Source organism: Chlorocebus sabaeus, chromosome 14, assembly GCF_047675955.1.
Source record: "Chlorocebus sabaeus isolate Y175 chromosome 14, mChlSab1.0.hap1, whole genome shotgun sequence".
Taxonomy (NCBI): domain Eukaryota; kingdom Metazoa; phylum Chordata; class Mammalia; order Primates; family Cercopithecidae; genus Chlorocebus; species Chlorocebus sabaeus.
Genome location: NC_132917.1, coordinates 87,680,729 through 87,692,861, shown reverse-complemented (window position 1 = coordinate 87,692,861; position 12,133 = coordinate 87,680,729).

Sequence of the window (12,133 nt, the reverse complement as noted above, 5' to 3'; positions counted from 1 at the left end):
GCTATGGTGAAAAAGGAAATATCTTCCATTCAAAACTGGAAAGAAGCTTTCTGAGAAACTGCTCTGTGTTCTGTTAATTCATCTCACAGAGTTACATCTTTCCCTTCAAGAAGCCTTTCGCTAAGGCTGTTCTTCTGGAATTGGCAAAGAGATATTTGGAAGCCCATAGAGGGCTATGGTAAAAAAGGCAATATCTTCCGTTCAAAACTGGAAAGAAGCTTTCTGAGAAACTGCTCTGTGTTCTGTTAATTCATCTCACAGAGATACATCTTTCCCTTCAAGAAGCTTTACGCTAAGGCTGTTCTTGTGGAATTGGCAAAGGGATATTTGGAAGCCCCTAGAGGGCTATGTTGAAAAAGGAAATATCTTCCGTTCAAAACTGGAAAGAAGCTTTCTGAGAAAATGCTCTGTGTTCTGTTAATTCATCTCACAGAGTTACATCTTTCCCTTCAAGAAGCCTTTCGCTAAGGCTGTCCTTGTGGAATTGGCAAAGGGATATTTGGAAGCCCATAGAGGGCTCTGGTGAAAAAGGAAATATCTTCCGTTCAAAACTGGAAAGAAGCTTTCTGAGAAACTGCTCTGTGTTCTGTTAATTCATCTCACAGAGTTACATCTTTCCCTTCAAGAAGCCTTTCGATAAGGCTGTTCTTAAGGAATTGGCAAAGGGATATTTGGAAGCCCTCAGAGGGCTATGGTGAAAAAGGAAATACCTTCCGTTCAAAACTGGAAAGAAGCTTTCTGAGAAACTGCTCTGTGTTCTGTTAATTCATCTCACAGAGTTACATCTTTCCATTCAAGAAGCCTTTCGCTAAGCCTGTTCTTGTGGAATTGGCAAAGGGATATTTGGAAACCCGTAGAGGGCTATGTTGAAAAAGGAAATATCTTCCGTTCAAAACTGGAAAGAAGCTTTCTGAGAAACTGCTCTGTGTTCTGTTAATTCATCTCAAAGAGTTACATCTTTCCCTTCAAGAAGCCTTTCGCTAAGGCTGTTCTTGTGGAATTTTCAAAGGGATATTTGGAAGCGCATAGAGGGCTATGGTGAAAAAAGAAATATCTTCCGTTCAAAAATGGAAAGAAGCTTTCTGAGAAACTGCTTTGTGTTCTGTTAATTCATCTCACAGAGTTACATCTTTCCCTTCAAGAAGCCTTTCGCTAAGGCTGTCGTTGTGGAATTGGCAAAAGGATATTTGTAAACCCGTAGAGGGCTATGGTGAAAAAGGAAGTATCTTCCGTTCCAAACTGGAAAGAAGCTTTCTGAGAAACTGCTCTGTGTTCTGTTAATTCATCTCAGAGAGTTACATCTTTCCCTTCAAGAAGCCTTTCGCTAAGGCTGTTCTTTTGGAATTGGCAAAGGGATATTTGGAAGCCCATAGAGGGCTATGGTGAAAAAGGAAATATCTTCCGTTCAAAACTGGAAGGAAGCATTCTGAGAAACTACTCTGTGTTCTCTTTATTCATCTCACAGAGTTACATCTTTCCCTTCATGAAGCCTTTCGCTAAGGCTGTCGCTGTGGAATTGGCAAACTGATACTTGGAAGCCCATAGAGGGCTCTGGTGAAAAAGGAAATATCTTCCGTTCAAAACTGGAAAGAAGCTTTCTGAGAAACTGCTTTGTGTTCTGTTAATTCATCTCAAAGAGTTACATCTTTCCCTTCAAGAAGCCTTTCGCTAAGGCGGTTCTTGTGGAATTTTCAAAGGGATATTTGGAAGCGCATAGAGGGCTATGGTGAAAAAGGAAATACCTTCCGTTCAAAAATGGAAAAAAGCTTTCTGAGAAACTGCTTTGTGTTCTGTTAGTTCATCTCACAGAGTTACATCTTTCCCTTCAAGAAGCCTTTCGCTAAGGCTGTTTTTGTGGAATTGGCAAAGAGATATTTGGAAGCCCATACAGGGCTACAGTGAAAAAGGAAATATCTTCCGTTCAAAACTGAAAAGAAGCTTTCTGAGAAACTACTCTGTGTTCTGTTAATTCATTTCACAGAGTTACATCTTTACCTTCAAGAAGCCTTTCGCTAAGGCTGTTCTTGTGGAATTGGCAAAGGGATATTTGGAAGCCCATAGAGGGCTATGGTGAAAAAGGAAATATCTTCCGTTCAAAACTGGAAAGAAGCTTTCTGAGAAACTGCTCTGTGTTCTCTCAATTCATCTCACAGAGTTACATCTTTCCCTTCCAGAAGCTTTTCGCTAAGGCTGTTCTTGTGGAATTGGCAAAGGGATATTTGGAAGCCCATAGAGGGCTATGGTGAAAAAGGAAATATCTTCCGTTCAAAACTGGAAAGAAGCTTTCTGAGAAACTGCTCTGTGTTTTGTTAATTCATCTCACAGAGTTACATCTTTCCCTTCAAGAAGCCTTTCGCTAAGGCTGTTCTTGTGGACTTGGCAAAGGGATATTTGGAAGCCCATAGAGGGCTAGGGTGAAAAAAGAAATATCTTCGGTTCAATACTGGAAAGAAGCTTTCTGAGAAACTGCTCTGTGTTCTGTTAATTCATCTCAGAGAGTTACATCTTTCACTTCAAGAAGCCTTTCACTAAAGCTGTTCTTTTGGAACTGGCAAAGGGATATTTGGAAGCCCATAGAGGGCTATGTTGAAAAAGGAAATATCTTCCGTTCAAAACTGGAAAGAAGCATTCTGAGAAAATGCTCTGTGTTCTGTTAATTCATCTCACAGAGTTACATCTTTCCCTTCAAGAAGCTTTTCGCTAAGGCTGTCGTTGTGGAATTGGCAAAAGGATATTTGTAAACTCATAGAGGGCTATGGTGAAAAAGGAAATATCTTACCTTCAAAACTGGAAAGAAGCTTTCTGAGAAACTGCTCTGTGTTCTGTTAATTCATCTCAGAGAGTTACATCTTTCCCTTCAAGAAGCCTTTCGCTAAGGCTGTTCTTTTGGAATTGGCAAAGGGATATTTGGAAGCCCATAGAGGGCTATGGTGAAAAAGGAAATATCTTCCGTTCAAAACTGGAAAGAAGCTTTCTGATAAACTGCTTTGTGTTCTGTTAATTCATCTTACAGACTTACATCTTTCCCTTCAAGAAGCCTTTCGCTAAGGCTGTTCTTGTGGAATTTGCAAAGAGATATTTTGAAGCCCATAGAGGGCTATGGTGAAAAAGGAAATATCTTCCGTTCAAAACTGGAAAGAAGCTTTCTGAGAAACTGCTCTGTGTTCTGTTAATTCATCTCACAGAGTTACATCTTTCCCTTCAAGAAGCCTTTCGCTAAGGCAGTTCTTGTGGAATTGGCAAAGTGATATTTGGAAGTCCATAGAGGGCTATGGTGAAAAAGGAAATATCTTCCGTTCAAAACTGGAAAGAAGCTTTCTGAGAAAATGCTCTGTGTTCTGTTAATTCATCTCACAGAGTTACATGTTTCCCTTCAAGAAGCCTTTCGGTAAGGCTGTTCTTGTGGAATTGGCAAAGGGATATTTGGAAGCCCATAGAGGGCTATGGTGAAAAAGGAAATATCTTCCGTTCAAAACTGGAAAGAAACTTTCTGAGAAACTGCTCTGTGTTCCGTTAATTCATCTCACAGAGTTACATCTTTCCCTTCAAGAAGCTTTACGCTAAGGCTGTTCTTGTGGAATTGGCAAAGGGATATTTGAAGCCCATAGAGGGCTATGGTGAAAAAGGAAATATCTTCCGTTCAAAACTGGAAAGAAGCTTTCTGAGAAACTGCTCTGTGTTCTGTTAATTCATCTCACAGAGTTACATCTTTCCCTTCAAGAAGCCTTTCGCTAAGGCAGTTCTTGTGGAATTGGCAAAGGGATATTTGGAAGCCCATAGAGGTCTATGGTGAAAAAGGAAATATCTTCCGTTCAAAACTGGATAGAAGCTTTCTGAGAAACTGCTCTGTGTTCTGTTAATGCATCTCACAGATTTCTATCTTTCCCTTCAAGAAGCCTTTCGTTAAGGCTGTTCTTGTGGAATTGGCAAAGGGATATTTGGAAGCCCATAGAGGGCTATGGTGAAAAAGGAAACATCTTCCGTTGAAAACTCGAAAGAAGCTTTCTGAGAAACTGCTCTGTGTTCTGTTAATTCATCTCACAGAGTTACATCTTTCCCTTCAAGAAGCCTTTCGCTAAGGCTGCTCTTGTGTAATTGGCAAAGGGATAGTTGGAAGCCCATAGAGGGCTATGGTGAAAAAGGAAATATCTTCCGTTCAAAACTGGAAAGAAGCTTTCTGAGAAACTGCTCTGTGTTCTGTTAATTCATCTCACAGAGTTACATCTTTCCCTTCAAGAAGCCTTTCGCTAAGTCTGTTCTTGTGGAATTGGTAAACGGATATTTGGAAGCCCATAGAGGGCTATGGTAAAAAAGGAAATATCTTCCGTTCAGAACTGGAAAGAAGTTTTCTGAGAAACTGCTCTGTGTTCTGTTAATTCATCTCACAGAGTTACATCTTTCCCTTCAAGAAGCCTTTCGCTAAGGCTGTTCTTGTGGAATTGGCAAAGGGATATTTGGAAGCCCATAGAGGGCTATGGTGAAAAAGGAAATATCTTCCGTTCAAAACTGGAAAGAAGCTTTCTGAGAAACTGCTCTGTGTTCTGTTAATTCATCTCACAGAGTTACATCTTTCCCTTCAAGAAACCTTTCGCTGTGGCTGTTCTTGTGGAATTGGCAAAGAGATATTTGGAAGCCCATAGAGGGCTATGGTGAAAAAGGAAATATCTTCCGTTCAAAACTGGAAAGAAGCTTTCTGAGAAACTGCTCTGTGTTCTGTTAATTCATCTCACAGAGTTACATCTTTCCCTTCAAGAAGCCTTTCGCTAAGGCTGTTCTTGTGGAATTATTAAAGGGATATTTGGAAGCCCATAGAAGGCAATGGTGAAAAAGGAAATATCTTCCGTTCAAAACTGGAAAGAAGCTTTCTGAGAAACTGCTCTGTGTTCTGTTAATTTATCTCACAGAGTTACATCTTTCCCTTCAAGAAGTCTTTCGCTAAGGCTGTTCTTGTGGAATTGGCAAAGGGATATTTGGAAGCCCATAGAGGGCTATGGTGAAAAAGGAAATATCTTCCGTTTAAAAATGGAAAGAAGCTTTCTGAGAAACTCCTCTGTGTTCTGTTAATTCATCTCACAGAGTTACATCTTTCCCTGCAAGAAGCCTTTCGCTAAGGCTGTTGTTGTGGAATTTTTAAAGAGATATTTGGAAGCCCATAGAGGGCTATAGTGAAAAAGGAAATATCTTCCGTTCAAAACTGGAAAGAAGCTTTCTGAGAAACTGCTCTGTGTTCTGTTAATTCATCTCACAGAGTTACATCTTTCCCTTCAAGAAGCCTTTCGCTAAGGCTGTTCTTGTGGAATTGGTCAAGGGATATTTGGAAGCCCGTATAGGGCTATGGTGAAAAAGGAAATATCTTCCGTTCAAAACTGGAAAGAAGCTTTCTGAGAAACTGCTCTGTGTTCTGTTAATTCATCTCACAGAGTTACATCTTTCCCTTCAAGAAGCCTTTCGCTAAGGCTGTCGCTGTGGAATTGGCAAACTGATATTTGGAATCCCATAGAAGGATATGGTGAAAATGGAAATATCTTCCGTTCAAAACTGGAAAGAAGCTTTCTGAGAATCTGCTCTGTGTTCTGTTAATTCATCTCACAGAGTTACATCTTTCCGTTCAAGAATCCTTTCGCTAAGACTGTTCTTGTGGAATTGGCAATGAGATATTTGGAAGCCCATAGAGGGCTATGGTGAAAAAGGAAATATCTTCCGTTCAAATCTGGAAAGAAGCTTTCTGAGAAACTGCTCTGTGTTCTGTTGATTCATCTCACAGAGTAACATCTTCCCCTTCAAGAAGCCTTTTGCTAAAGCTGTTCTTGTGGAATTGGCAAAGGGATATTTGGAAGCCTATAGAGGGCTATGATGAAAAAGGAAATATCTTCCGTTCAAAACTGGAAAGAAGCTTTCTGAGAAACTGCTCTGTGTTCTGTTAATTCATCTCACAGAGTTGCATCCTTCCCTTCAAGAAGACTTTCGCTCAGGCTGTTCTTGTGGAATTGGCAATGGGATATTTGGAAGCCCATAGAGGTCTATGGTGAAAAAGGAAATATCTTCCGTTCAAAACTGGAAAGAAGCTTTCTGAGAAACATCTCTGTGTTCTGTTAATTCACCTCACAGAGTTACATCTTTCCCTTCAAGAAGCCTTTCGCTAAGGCTTTTGTTGTGGAATTGGCAAAGGGATATTTGGAAGCCCATAGAGGGCTATGGTGAGAAAGGAAATATCTTCCGTTCAAAACTGGAAAGTAGCTTTCTTATAAACTGCTCTGTGTTCTGTTAATTCATCTAACAGAGTTACATCTTTCCCTTCAAGAAGCCTTTCGATAATGCTGTTCTTGTGGAATTGGCAAAGGGATATTTGGAAGCCCATAGAGGGCTATGGTGAAAAAGGAAATATCTTCCGTTCAAAACTGGAAAGAAGCTTTCTGAGAAACTGCTCTGTGTTCTGTTAATTCAACTCACAGAGTTACAACTTTCCCTTCAAGAAGCCTTTCGCGAAGGCTGTTCTTGTGGAATTGGCAAAGAGATATTTGGAAGCCCTTAGAGGGCTATGGTGAAAAAGGAACTATCTTCCGTTGAAAACTGGAAAGAAGCTTTCTTAGAAACTGCTCTGTGTTCTGTTAATTCATCTCACAGAGTTACATCTTTCCCTTCAAGACGCCTTTGGCTAAGGCTGTTCTTGTGGAATTGGCAAATAGATATTTTGGAAGCCCATAGAAGGCTGTGGTGAAAAAGGAAATATCTTCCGTTCAACACTGGAAAGAAGCTTTCTGAGAAACTGCTCTGTGTTCTGTTAATTCATCTCACAGAGTTACATCTTTCCCTTCAAGAAGCCTTTCGCTAAGGCTGTTCTTGTGGAATTGGCAAGGAGATATTTGGAACCCCTAGAGGGCTATGGTGAAAAAGGAAATATCTTCCGTTCACAACTGGAAAGCAGCTTTCTGAGAAACTGTTCTGTGTTCTGATAATTCATCTCAGAGAGTTACATCTTTCCCTTCAAGAAGCCTTTCGGTAAGGCTGTTCTTGTGGAATTGGCAAAGGGATATTTGGAAACCCATAGGGGGCTATGGTGAAAAAAGAAATATCTTCCGTTCAAAACTGGAAAGAAGCTTTCTGAGAAACTGCTCTGTGTCTGTTAATTCATCTCACACAATTACATCTTTTCCTTCAAGAAGCCTTTCCCTAAGGCTGTTCTTGAGGAATTGGCAAAGGGATATTTGGAAGCCCATAGAGGGCTATGGTGAAAAAGGAAATATCTGCCGTTCAAAACTGGAAAGAAGCTTTCTGAGAAACTGCTCTGTGTTCTGTTAATTCATCTCACAGAGTTACATCTTTCCCTTCAAGAAGCTTTACGTTAAGGCTGTTCTTGTGGAATTGGCAATTGATATTTGGAAGCCCTTAGAAGGCTATGGTGAAAAAGGAATTATCTTCCGTTCAAAACTGGAAAGAAGCCTTCTGAGAAACTGCTCTGTGTTCTGTTAATTCATCTCACAGAGTTACATCTTTCCCTTCAAGAAGCCTTTCGCTAAGTCTGTTCTTCTGGAATTGGCAAAGAGATATTTGGAAGCCCATAGAGGGCTATGGTGAAAAAGGAAATATCTTTCGTTCAAAATTGGAAAGAAGCTTTCTGAGAAACTGCTCTGTGTTCTGTTAATTCATCTCACAGAGTTACATCTTTCCCTTCAAGAAGCCTTTCGCTAAGTCTGTCGCTGTGGAATAGGCAAACGGATATTTGGAAGCCCATAGAGGGCTACGGTGAAAAAGGAATTATCTTCCGTTCAAAACTGGAAAGAAGCTTTCTGAGAAACTGCTCTGTGTTCTGTTAATTCAACTCACAGAGTTACATCTTTCCCTTCAAGAAGCCTTTCGCTAAGGCTGTTCTTGTGGAATTGGCAAACTGATATTTGGAAGCCCATAGAGGGCTATGGTGAAAAAGGAAATATCTTCCGTTCAAAACTGGAAATAAGCTTTCTGAGAAACTGCTCTGTGTTCTGTTAATTCATCTCACAGAGTTACATCTTTCCCTTCAAGAAGCCTTTCGCTAAGGCTGTTTTTGTGGAATTGGCAAAGGGATATTTGGAAGCACATAGAGGGCTATGGTGAAAAAGGAAATATCTTCAGTTCAAAACTGGAAAGAAGCTTTCTAAGAAACTGCTCTGTGTTCTGTTAATTCATCTCACAGAGTTACATCTTTCTCCTCAAGAAGCCTTTCGCTAAGGCAGTCGCTGTGGAATTGGCAAACTGATATTTGGAAGCCCATAGAGGGCTATGGTGAAAAAGGAAATACCTTCCGTTCAGAACCGGAAACAAGCTTTCTGAGAAACTGCTCTGTGTTCTGTTAATTCATCTCACAGAGTTACATCTTTCCCTTCAAGATGCTTTACGCTAAGGCAGTTCTTGTGGAATTGGCAAAGGGATATTTGGAAGCCCTTAGAGGGTTATGATGAAAAAGGAAATACCTTCCGTTCAAACCTGGAAAGAAGCTTTCTGAGAAACTGCTCTGTGTTCTGTTAATTCACCTCACAGAGTTACATCTTTCCCTTCAAGAAGCCTTTCGCTAAGGCTGTTCTTCTGGAATTGGCAAAGAGATACTTGGAAGCCCATAGAGGGCTATGGTGAAAAAGGAAATATCTTCCGTTCAAAATTGGAAAGAAGCTTTCTGAGAAACTGCTGTGTGTTCTGTTAATTCATCTCACAGAGTTACATCTTTCCCTTCAAGAAGCCTTTCGCTAAGGCCGTTCTTGTGGAATTGGCAAACTGATATTTGGAAGCCCATAGAGGGCTATGGTGAAAAAGAAAATATCTTCCGTTCAAAACTGGAAAGAAGCTTTCTGAGAAACTGCTCTGTGTTCTGTTAATTCATCTCACAGAGTTACATCTTTCCCTACAAGAAGCCTTTCGCTAAGGCTGTTCTTGTGGAATTGGCAAAGGGATATTTGGAGGCCATAGAGGGCTATGGTGAAAAAGGAAGTATCTTCCGTTCAAAACGGGAAAGAAGCTTTCTGAGAAACTGCTCTGTGTTCTGTTAATTCATCTCACAGTGTTACATCTCTCCCTTCAAGAAGCCTTTCGCTAAGGCTGTTCTTGTGGAATTGGCAAAGGGATATTTATAAGCCCATAGAGGGCTATGGTGAAATAGGAAATATCTTCCGTTCAGAACTGGAAAGAAGCTTTTTGAGAAACTGCTTTGTGTTCTGTTAATTCATCTCACAGAGTTACATCTTTCCCTTCAAGAAGCCTTTCGCTAACGCTGTTCTTGCGGAATTGGCAAAGAGATATTTGGAAGCCCATAGAGGGCTATGGTGAAAAAGGAAATACCTTCCGTTCAAAAATGGAAAGAAGCTTTCTGAGAAACTGCTCTGTGTTCTGTTAATTCATCTCACAGAGGTACATCTTTCCCTTCAAGAAGCCTTTCGCTAAGGCTGTTCTTGTGGAATTGGCAAAGGGATATTTGGAAGCCCCTAGAGGGCTATGGTGAAAAAGAAATATCTTCCGTTCAAAACTGGAAAGAAGCTTTCTGAGAAACTGCTCTGTGTTCTGTTAATTCATCTCACAGAGTTACATCTTTCCCTTCAAGAAGCTTTACGCTAAGGCTGTTCTTGTGGAATTGGCAAAGGGATATTTGGAAGCCCGTAGAGGGCTGTGGTGAAAAAGGAAATATCTTCCGTTCAAAACTGGAAAGAAGCTTTCTGACAAACTGCTCTGTGTTCTGTTAATTCATCTCACAGAGTTACATCTTTCCCTTCAAGAAGCCTTTTGCTAAGGCAGTTCTTGTGGAATATGCAAAGTGATATTTGGAAGCCCATAGAGGGCTATGGTGAAAAAGGAATTATCTTCCGTTCAAAACTGGAAAGAAGCTTTCTGAGAAACTACTCTGTGTTCTGTTAATTCATCTCACAGAGTTACATCTTTCCCTTCAAGAAGCCTTTCTCTAAGGCTGTTCTTGTGGAATTGGCAAAGGGATATTTGGAAGCCCATTGAGGGCTATGGTGGAAAAGGAAATATCTTCCGTTCAAAACTGGAAAGAAGCTTTCTGAGAAACTGCTCTGTGTTCTGTTAATTCATCTCACAGAGTTACATCTTTCCCTTCAAGAATCCTTTCGCTAAGGCTGTTCTTGTGGAATTGGCAAAGAGATATTTGGAAGCCCATAGAGGGCTATGGTGAAAAAGGAAATATCTTCCGTTCAAAACTGGAAAGAAGCTTTCTGAGAAACTGCTCTGTGATCTGTTAATTCATCTCACAGAGTTACATCTTTCCCTTCAAGAAGCCTTTCGCTAAGGCTGTTCTTCTGGAATTGGCAAAGAGATATTTGGAAGCCCATAGAGGGCTATGGTGAAAAAGGAAATATCTTCCGTTCAAAACTGGAAAGAAGCTTTCTGAGAAACTGCTCTGTGTTCTAATAATTCATCTCACAGAGTTACATCTTTCCCTTCAAGAAGCCTTTCGCTAAGGCTGTTCTTGTGGAATTGGCAAAGTGATATTAGGAAGCCCATAGAGAGCTATGGTGAAAAAGGAAATATCTTCCGTTCAAAAGTGGAAAGAAGCTTTCTGAGAAACTGCTCTGTGTTCTGTTAATTCATCTCACACAGTTACATCTTTAGCTTCAAGAATCCTTTCGCTACGGCTGTTCTTGTGGAATTGGTAAAGCGATATTTGGAAGCCCGTAGAGGGCTATGGTGAAAAAGGAAATATCTTCCGTTCAAAACTGTAAAGAAGCGTTCTCAGAAACTGCTTTGTGTTGTGTTAATTCATCTCACAGAGTTACATCTTTCCCTTCAAGAAGCCTTTCGCTAAGGCTGTTCTTGTGGAATTGGCAAAGGGATATTTGGAAGCCCATAGAGGGCTATGGTGAAAAAGGAAGTATCTTCCGTTCAAAACGGGAAAGAAGCTTTCTGAGAAACTGCTCTGTGTTCTGTTAATTCATCTCACAGTGTTACATCTGTCCCTTCAAGAAGCCTTTCGCTAAGGCTGTTCTTGTGGAATTGGCAAAGGGATATTTGGAAGCCCATAGAGGGCTATGGTGAAATAGGAAATATCTTCCGTTCAGAACTGGAAAGAAGCTTTTTGAGAAACTGCTTTGTGTTCTGTTAATTCATCTCACAGAGTTACATCTTTCCCTTCAAGATGACTTTCGCTAACGCTGGTCTTGCGGAATTGGCAAAGAGATATTTGGAAGCCCATAGAGGGCTATGGTGAAAAAGAAATATCTTCCGTTCAAAACTGGAAAGAAGCTTTCTGAGAAACTGCTCTGTGTTCTGTTAATTCATCTCACAGAGTTACATCTTTCCCTTCAAGAAGCTTTACGCTAAGGCTCTTCTTGTGGCATTGGCAAAGGGATATTTGGAAGCCCGTAGAGGGCTATGGTGAAAAAGGAAATATCTTCCGTTGAAAACTGGAAAGAAGCTTTCTGACAAACTGCTCTGTGTTCTGTTAAGTCATCTCACAGAGTTACATCTTTCCCTTCAAGAAGCCTTTTGCTATGGCAGTTCTTGTGGAATTTGCAAAGTGATATTTGGAAGCCCATAGAGGGCTATGGTGAAAAACGAAATATCTTCCGTTCAAAACTGGAAAGAAGCTTTCTGAGAAACTACTCTGTGTTCTGTTAATTCATCTCACAGAGTTACATCTTTCCCTTCAAGAAGCCTTTCTCTAAGGCTGTTCTTTTGGAATTGGCAAAGGGATATTTGGAAGCCCATTGAGGGCTATGGTGGAAAAGGAAATATCTTCCGTTCAAAACTGGAAAGAAGCTTTCTGAGAAACTGCTCTGTGTTCTGTTAATTGATCTCACAGAGTTACATCTTTCCCTTCAAGAATCCTTTCGCTAAGGCTGTTCTTGTGGAATTGGCAAAGAGATATTTGGAAGCCCTTAGAGGGCTATGGTGAAAAAGGAAATATCTTCCGTTCAAAACTGGAAAGAAGCTTTCTGAGAAACTGCTCTGTGTTCTGTTAATTCATCTCACAGAGTTACATCTTTCCCTTCAAGAGGCCTTTCGCTTAGGCTGTTCTTCTGGAATTGGCAAAGAGATATTTGGAAGCCCATAGAGGGCTATGGTGAAAAAGGAAATATCTTCCGTTCAAAATTGGAAAGAAGCTTTCTGAGAAACTGCTCTGTGTTCTGTTAATTCATCTCACAGAGTTACATCT